We start from the raw sequence: 7,140 nt of genomic DNA, 5'->3' as shown, positions 1-7,140 counted from the left end.
ATTATTTATTAATTTTTTTGTACTATACTAAAAAATATATTGTTTTTAAATGTTTCAAATATTAAAATAGAGCAAAAATAAAGAAAAAAAAATCGTTTTTTTGCCTAATTGTTCTCAAGACCTGCTAGTTATACCTACAAATGTATAGAAGACCTGAAAAAAAAACTTTTTATTGTTATTATCAAGTTTTTTATTTATGCATCCGATGAATATATGAAAAAGAAATTTTAACGAAAATTGTGCTCTAAAATGGCATTTTCTGGTTGCTGATGACAAAATTTTACGACGAGAGAGTCAATTAGTAAAAAACCAGCATGTTAAGTGGCAAAACACGAGCTAAAAAAGCTCTTTGAATAGAAACCAAGAGTCAATCAATGTCAGTGTCAGCAAGAAACTTTCAAGAAAAAAGTGAAGCACCATCGAGAAACAATCTCACATAAAAATAAGTAGTCTTGTAAAAAGTCATTCAAGTGCCACTAAATTGAGATATCATTGAAAAAATTTCATTCGATCCAGTTATTGTGCCGCCTTGAGGGTCACAGTCACACAGTTTAAAGTGTGCGAAACTTATCTCCTGCCCGCATCAAGTAATGAAGTCACTGAGAATGTGAAACTCTCATTCTCACACATTCTCCAAGTGTATGTAAACCCGCCTCATTACGTAATCTTTTTGTTGATAGTTTTGCGGCCCGCCCACCAGCGAAAGCCAAAGTGCGTAAAAAAGAAAGTCTATTGTGACTTGTGAGGTCTAAGCCGAAGGGTTTATGGAAAGTGCCGATTTTGGGAATGAAGAAGTGCAGATGGACGTATGAAATATGACTTGGGCAAAGAAAGTCGTCTTTCCTTTCACTTGCAATAACCCTTTGACCGGCCACTTTCACATAGTTATGCCATCTGTGTTGAAGAGATCCAGTAAAGCACAGTTAGATGATTTCTTGTGAAATCAAACTTGGTTATGCGTCATTATTTTCAGAGGTAGTGCTTGGTAATGAGCCAGGAGGACTCTTGATAGACCTTGACCACGAGTTCACGCTTTCATTAGAAGACATTTGATTCGCACTCGAAATTTATGTACATTGCAAAATTTTTGATTTAGGCACTTTTACCCATCTCGTGAATTAAGCGAGTTTCTATTTGTTTTGTAAACTTATACCTTACCTTACCTACCATAATTGAATTTTCTTTTTTATTGCTAATTGTATGATAAACAAAATATACAATTAGACGATTAGAATTTATTCACATTGGGGCTATTTAAAACAAAAACAAATTTTGGTATTGTATTTTAGTTTACCACAAATGAAGAACTTATAAAGTAATTAACAATTAATTAATTCTTATCACTAATTGCTAAGTGTTCAGTTATCACGTCTCGCAAATAAGACTCTCCAATTAACTGTTTTGTTGGATTATATCTATATTACACAGGTGATAAAAAAATTGCCACGAGCTCTAACAGGTTTGTTATAATTATTTTTTACAAAAAAAACATGTAGCACTTTTTTTAAACTTATCAGAAGAGAGATTTTTTTCTAGCTAAATGGTAAGTGTCATATTTAAAAAAAGCTCTAATAATAGTAATAAATAATAGTAATACTTTATTACTTTATTTTTTTTAATATTTACAAAACAAGAAACAAATTTTGTATTGTTTTTACGATGTATGAAAACAATATGTACAAAGTTTTAATTTGTCAGATTATTTATATTCTGAATTATACAATTGAACAATTGAAAATTCAAAATCTCAGATTTACATACAAAATCATTTTTCATTTTTTAAAGCTTTTGAAATATTTTGCTAAAATAGAATATTTTTTGAACATCTGTAGTTCTTAAAATTCTAATTAATAAATTCAACCAAAAACTCGATTATTTTAAGATTATGCCAAAAATAGAGTAGAAAGTTTATCTAAATTCTCATAAATTTTGATTTTTTTTTATTTTTAAATTTTTTTCTAAATTTGGATTTCTCCTAAACACTTATTGTAGCTTTAAAATTTGCTAATTAATTTCAATGTAAGCATTTACTTCTAATACTAATTAACAAATTAAGATTAAACTCGATTATTTCCAGATTATGCAAAAAAACAGTTCAGAAAGTTTGTCTAATTCTCCAAAAATTTTAAAATTTTTGCTAAAATAAGATATTTTTAAATATCTGTAGCTCTTAAATTTTTTTAATTATTTTCACTGTAGAACTCTTAGCTCTACTTCTAATTAATAAATTGAACTAATACATACGAATGGTTCGATTGTATGAAGATTAAGCCAAAAAAACATTCCAAAAAGTCGGTGTCCAAATTCTCCAAAAAATTTGTAATTTTCTCTAAATTAGAATATTTTTTAAACATCTGTAGTTTTAAAAATTTGTTAATTACTTTTACTGTAAGTTATTTTAACTGTAATTCTAATTAATAAACAAGTAAAAAAAGTCGATTACGCGTATTTCAAAAAATAGTCCAGTAAATTTGTCTGAATTATTTTAAATTTTTAAAAATTTTTCTAGATTTGTATTTTTCCTAAACACTTATTATAGCTTTAAAATTTGTTAATTATTGTCCTAAAAAATCTGTTCCTGAATTCTCAAAAATTTTGTCAGTTTTTTCTAGAATATGATTTTTCCTAAACAGCTGTAGCTCTTAAAAACATTGATAATTATTTATAGTGTGAAGCTACTAAACTCTTAAATTTTTTTGACCGTCTAATTTTAATTTATAAAAAAGTGCCAATTTTCAATTTAGCAGAACATTGTTTTATTTAATTATTAAAATTTAAAATTTCACATTTGCAAACCAAATTGATTTACGCCATCAAAAAAATTTGAAACATCCAATTAAAATTAATTTTGCGTAGGTATAGTTTTTGTCAATTAATTACCAATTTTGTGAAAACTAAAAGAAAACTAATCAATCACAATTACTATTGTTTTCAAATAGGTGCTAATTGCTTCCGTTCACAAACTTTACTTTCCACATCAGAAAATATTTTTTTTTAATTGTTATTTCTAAAATACATAGTAAAAATTAAAGCTTTTTTAAGATATATAAATGTTTAAAAAAAATTCTTTTATCTCTATTTTTAAGTACCTAGTTGAGCCGTAAATTTTTTATTAATTACCGTTTTAGTGAAAACTTTTCACATTTACGGCGCATGTTAAGTAATTATTCGAAATTAGTTACTTGTATCAGAAGATGGCTAAACGAAAGAAAGTTGACTGAAAGTCTACGCATTACTGGAAGTTTTTATTCCTCATAATCTCATCATAATATATTAAGAATTAAAAAGGAAAAGGCGTCACACCGATCCATGTTTATTGGTCGATAAATTTAAAGAAAAAAAAACGGTTATTAAATCAGATAAAACAAACATTTGAAATAATTATTTACACAATCTAGAAAATTGCAGAATAATTCAAGAGTTTTTTTATCGCTCAATTAACCCAAATTGGAGCAAAAATAAACATGTTTATGTTTTTTGGGGATACCCCGACAATTTCAAGTTCTTGAGTATAATAATTAAGAAAATTTATAGTTTTGGTCATTGGCAATTAACCCAAAGCTGGCGGAAATCCGTTCCTAATCCTCGAAGCAAAACAATTGACAAGAATTTAATTTTTATTTATTTAAAGAAATTTTTATTTTTATTTTTTTAAACGAAAACAAGGAACTGTTTGCCCTTACATAACCCTCAGTGAATGTTCTTATTATCAGATGAGCAAAAAGTCGACATTTACAATAGAAACCTCGTGTGAGTGACCCGAAGAAGTCCTCCGCGTCCATCTATCAATTCTCACGATGTTATAACAAATTTACTTTCGCTTCCTCGACATAGTGCACCGCAATTTGACCAATTGAGGGCAGTGGAGCTCCAACGACGCGTTAAATTTCCACTGTATGACACCACAAAGAGCTTAAAACGAAAGCATGTTGGGGAATTTTCCGAGATTTTTGACTATGTGCAGCATCTTTCGGTGCTTTCACCGGTTTGTTTATTAAAAGCAGTTTCACTCACTTATTGTTATTTATTTTTAATTATCAACGTGGAATTGCACAATTTCAATTAAAGTGCGTTTATATGGGAGATAATAGAGAAGAAAGTGGCAGGTTTCAAACTGGACAAGAGCGAGAATTTCGGTGGGTGGTGGCCATATTTGGGAGGAATGTTAATGCAAATTTTGGCTTTTTGTGGTCACACCGGAAATGTAATAGAGAATTGTTATCATGGTCATAAAATTTGCATAATTGCATATTAGGTTTTGTGAGCTATTGCTGCAGGCTGGAGTAAAAGTGAACAGTGGGTCATCGAGGATGAATGTGAAATCGACTTCGGAAGTCGTGCTCTGCCGTCAAAAGTTCAAGTGGATTTGAGGCGAAGATTCCGCTCAGGAATCTAATTATGTGTATTCCGGCTGTTATATGAAAGCAAAATGTTTTAAATGTTTATAACTGATAGATTTTACTTTTTTGACATCTTGGTGAAAAACTCTACAACAAGAAAAGTACTAGAATCGCTGTGGTACAATTTGTAAATTGCAGTAATTTGAAACATGTTGGGTTGGTATCATGATACATCCGGATATTCCTACGCGGACAGTGTTTTGACACAATTTTGACACTTTTTTATTGTAAAAGTTATAAAATACGCAAAATTGTCCCATGTAGAGTACCATGAATGATGTTACCAACACATTATTTTAAATATTATTCTAAATATTTTTATTACAATTTTGGGAGGTTAAGATATATCGACTAACATTCAAATTATTATTGTTTAGCAAGGAAATGAAATAGTTAATAAAGAACTATAATTATTTTATGCTCTTTTTTCAAGACACTACTACTAAAATGTATTTTCCAGCGAAATTTCAAAGGTACTACTTTCTGGGCGGAGGATGTCGGCAACTTACTAGTTAACTTTTCTGTCACTATTCTATCATTATATAAACTATAGAAATACATTCATATCTTACCCATAAAGCAGTTTTTCTTTTATTTTTTGGTAATCAAAATGAATTTTTGATTAGGACGAGAAAATAAGCGAAATCATGTAGAAGACGATAAAAAAATTAAAACTACATAAAAAATGAGAACTATAAAGAAATCGAGAAAATATCTTATCTAGAATGTTTCCCTTTGTTGGAAACTGAAAAATTTATCGTTATCCCATATTTTGATTTATACCTACAGAGTGGTATCTTTACTAAATTCTTATAAAAAAAACACACAGGGTGTTTACAGTCTTGGAGTTGAAAATTAAACTAGTAATAGAAGAGTACAGAAATACTGTAACCGAGAAAAAAAATCTCACAATTGTTATTATTAAGAATGCTATTTACCTCCAAAATATTGGAACACGGTTTGAGATCCACTGGAATTATTTTCTTGTTCAGATAAAATTATATTGTTGCAACAGATAAAAAAATCGTATCCATGACAATGATAGAGAAAAGTCACTTCATAGTTTTGACACTGTCATCATATTGTTTGCTTTTGCTTTAGTTTTTAGCAAAAATCAAAGATCTTCTGTTTAATCTCATTCAGTGTAATAGTTTCTAATAGGTTTGATTTGTTTTTATTAATTTTTGCAAAGTAATGAACATATATGACAAATAATAAAATAATAAATAATTGGTTGTCGTGGTTATGATTTACGGTGAAACACAAGGTAATGATACTAATGGCCATTGTTGCATCCGAAGCAGCAGTTCTCAAACAAATAGAATAAAACGAATTATTTTCTTTAACAACGTAAATTTTTAATTAATTTTTTAAATTTATATAGCGTATTAGTTTTTTTCTACCGTGAAAATCGTCTCATTTAAATTTCAACCTCAAGACCGTAAACACCCTGTATACGAGATCGTCAGTATTGTTAAATAGACATAAAAAATGTCAAATATCAAAAAATAAAAGTCAAATTTTTTTGACACGTAGAATTTTCAAACTTTTTTCCTTGTTTCTAGATATCTTATCTTGTTTGAAATTTTTTTCGGAGGCGCGAGTTATGTTATGGAACAAAACGTTTTTTTAAACCAAAGAATAATACTTACTTAATAGATAAAAAAATAAAGTGTTATAAAACATGTGATCGTGTTCTGTGAATAGAATTTTGTGTTGAGTTTTTTTTTTTCGTCAAAATAACAACTTCTATAAAAATATCGACAAAAAGCATATGGTAGAAAATTAATTAATTAATTTCCTAATAATTCAGCAGTTATTAGCAATAGATCGCTCTAAGTACCAAAAATTGTCCATTGTCCAACATTTTGTCAAAAATTTTAAAATTGTAATCTTTAAAATTGATCAAAATGCATTTGAAAGGGTCTAAAAGTACATGAAACGTCGTAGAAACACAAAAATTAAATATTTTAAAAATTTTTGTATGAAGTTCTATTTCTCAAAAAAATTTGACATTTATGTTTTGACATTTAACATTTTTTTTATGTTTCATAACTTTGAAATTTTTATAAATAGAATTTTTTTAGTGTATTTTCCATGTTGCTAGTATCTTACCTTATTACATGATATTTTTCTCTGGGGCGCGAGTTCTGGCGCACCATGTATAGTGTTAGTGTTGGTATTATTTGAAAAGACTTTAAGATAACGAACATTTTAAGGTAAATGTATTCTTAGATGATTATTATTATTATTAACAACTTAAATTTGAACATTTTTACACTTGAAATGTAAAATAATTAAACATTTAAAAGCAATTATTCAAATTTGACACAGTACTACTTTTCAGCGCGTAACTTTAAAAAGTTTAATTTCTCTCGATAAACAGATTAATTAGATACAGTTGTTTCAATGAAATTTAAAAAAAACATTGTTTATATTGTTAACGTTCCAAACCAATTCAAGTACGAAGATGATACTTATCCAATAATTCTTATATTTAATCTATGCAACCAAATATACACATCTGTATATTACTTTGCCTATTTTAACATCAACAAAAACTAGAATTTTCGTTTTAAAATTACATAAACTCAAAATATTTCAAAAGTCGGCCAACAATTTAATTAGAAAATAGTACTCGAAAAAACTGATTAAAGCAGGTCGCAAATTGTTAAAAAGCATGTTGGGGTTCAGTTTCAAACCGCGAATAAATTTACATAATTTTCTCCTTATCTCATTT

The sequence above is a fragment of the Tribolium madens genome, unplaced genomic scaffold (genome assembly GCF_015345945.1).
Source record: "Tribolium madens isolate multiple individuals breed KSU strain unplaced genomic scaffold, Tmad_KSU_1.1 Scaffold_97;HRSCAF=244;Tcas5.2_LG3a, whole genome shotgun sequence".
In the NCBI taxonomy this organism is placed as follows: domain Eukaryota; kingdom Metazoa; phylum Arthropoda; class Insecta; order Coleoptera; family Tenebrionidae; genus Tribolium; species Tribolium madens.
The sequence above is the reverse complement of the archived record's forward strand: the minus strand, read 5'-3'. Positions refer to the sequence as shown.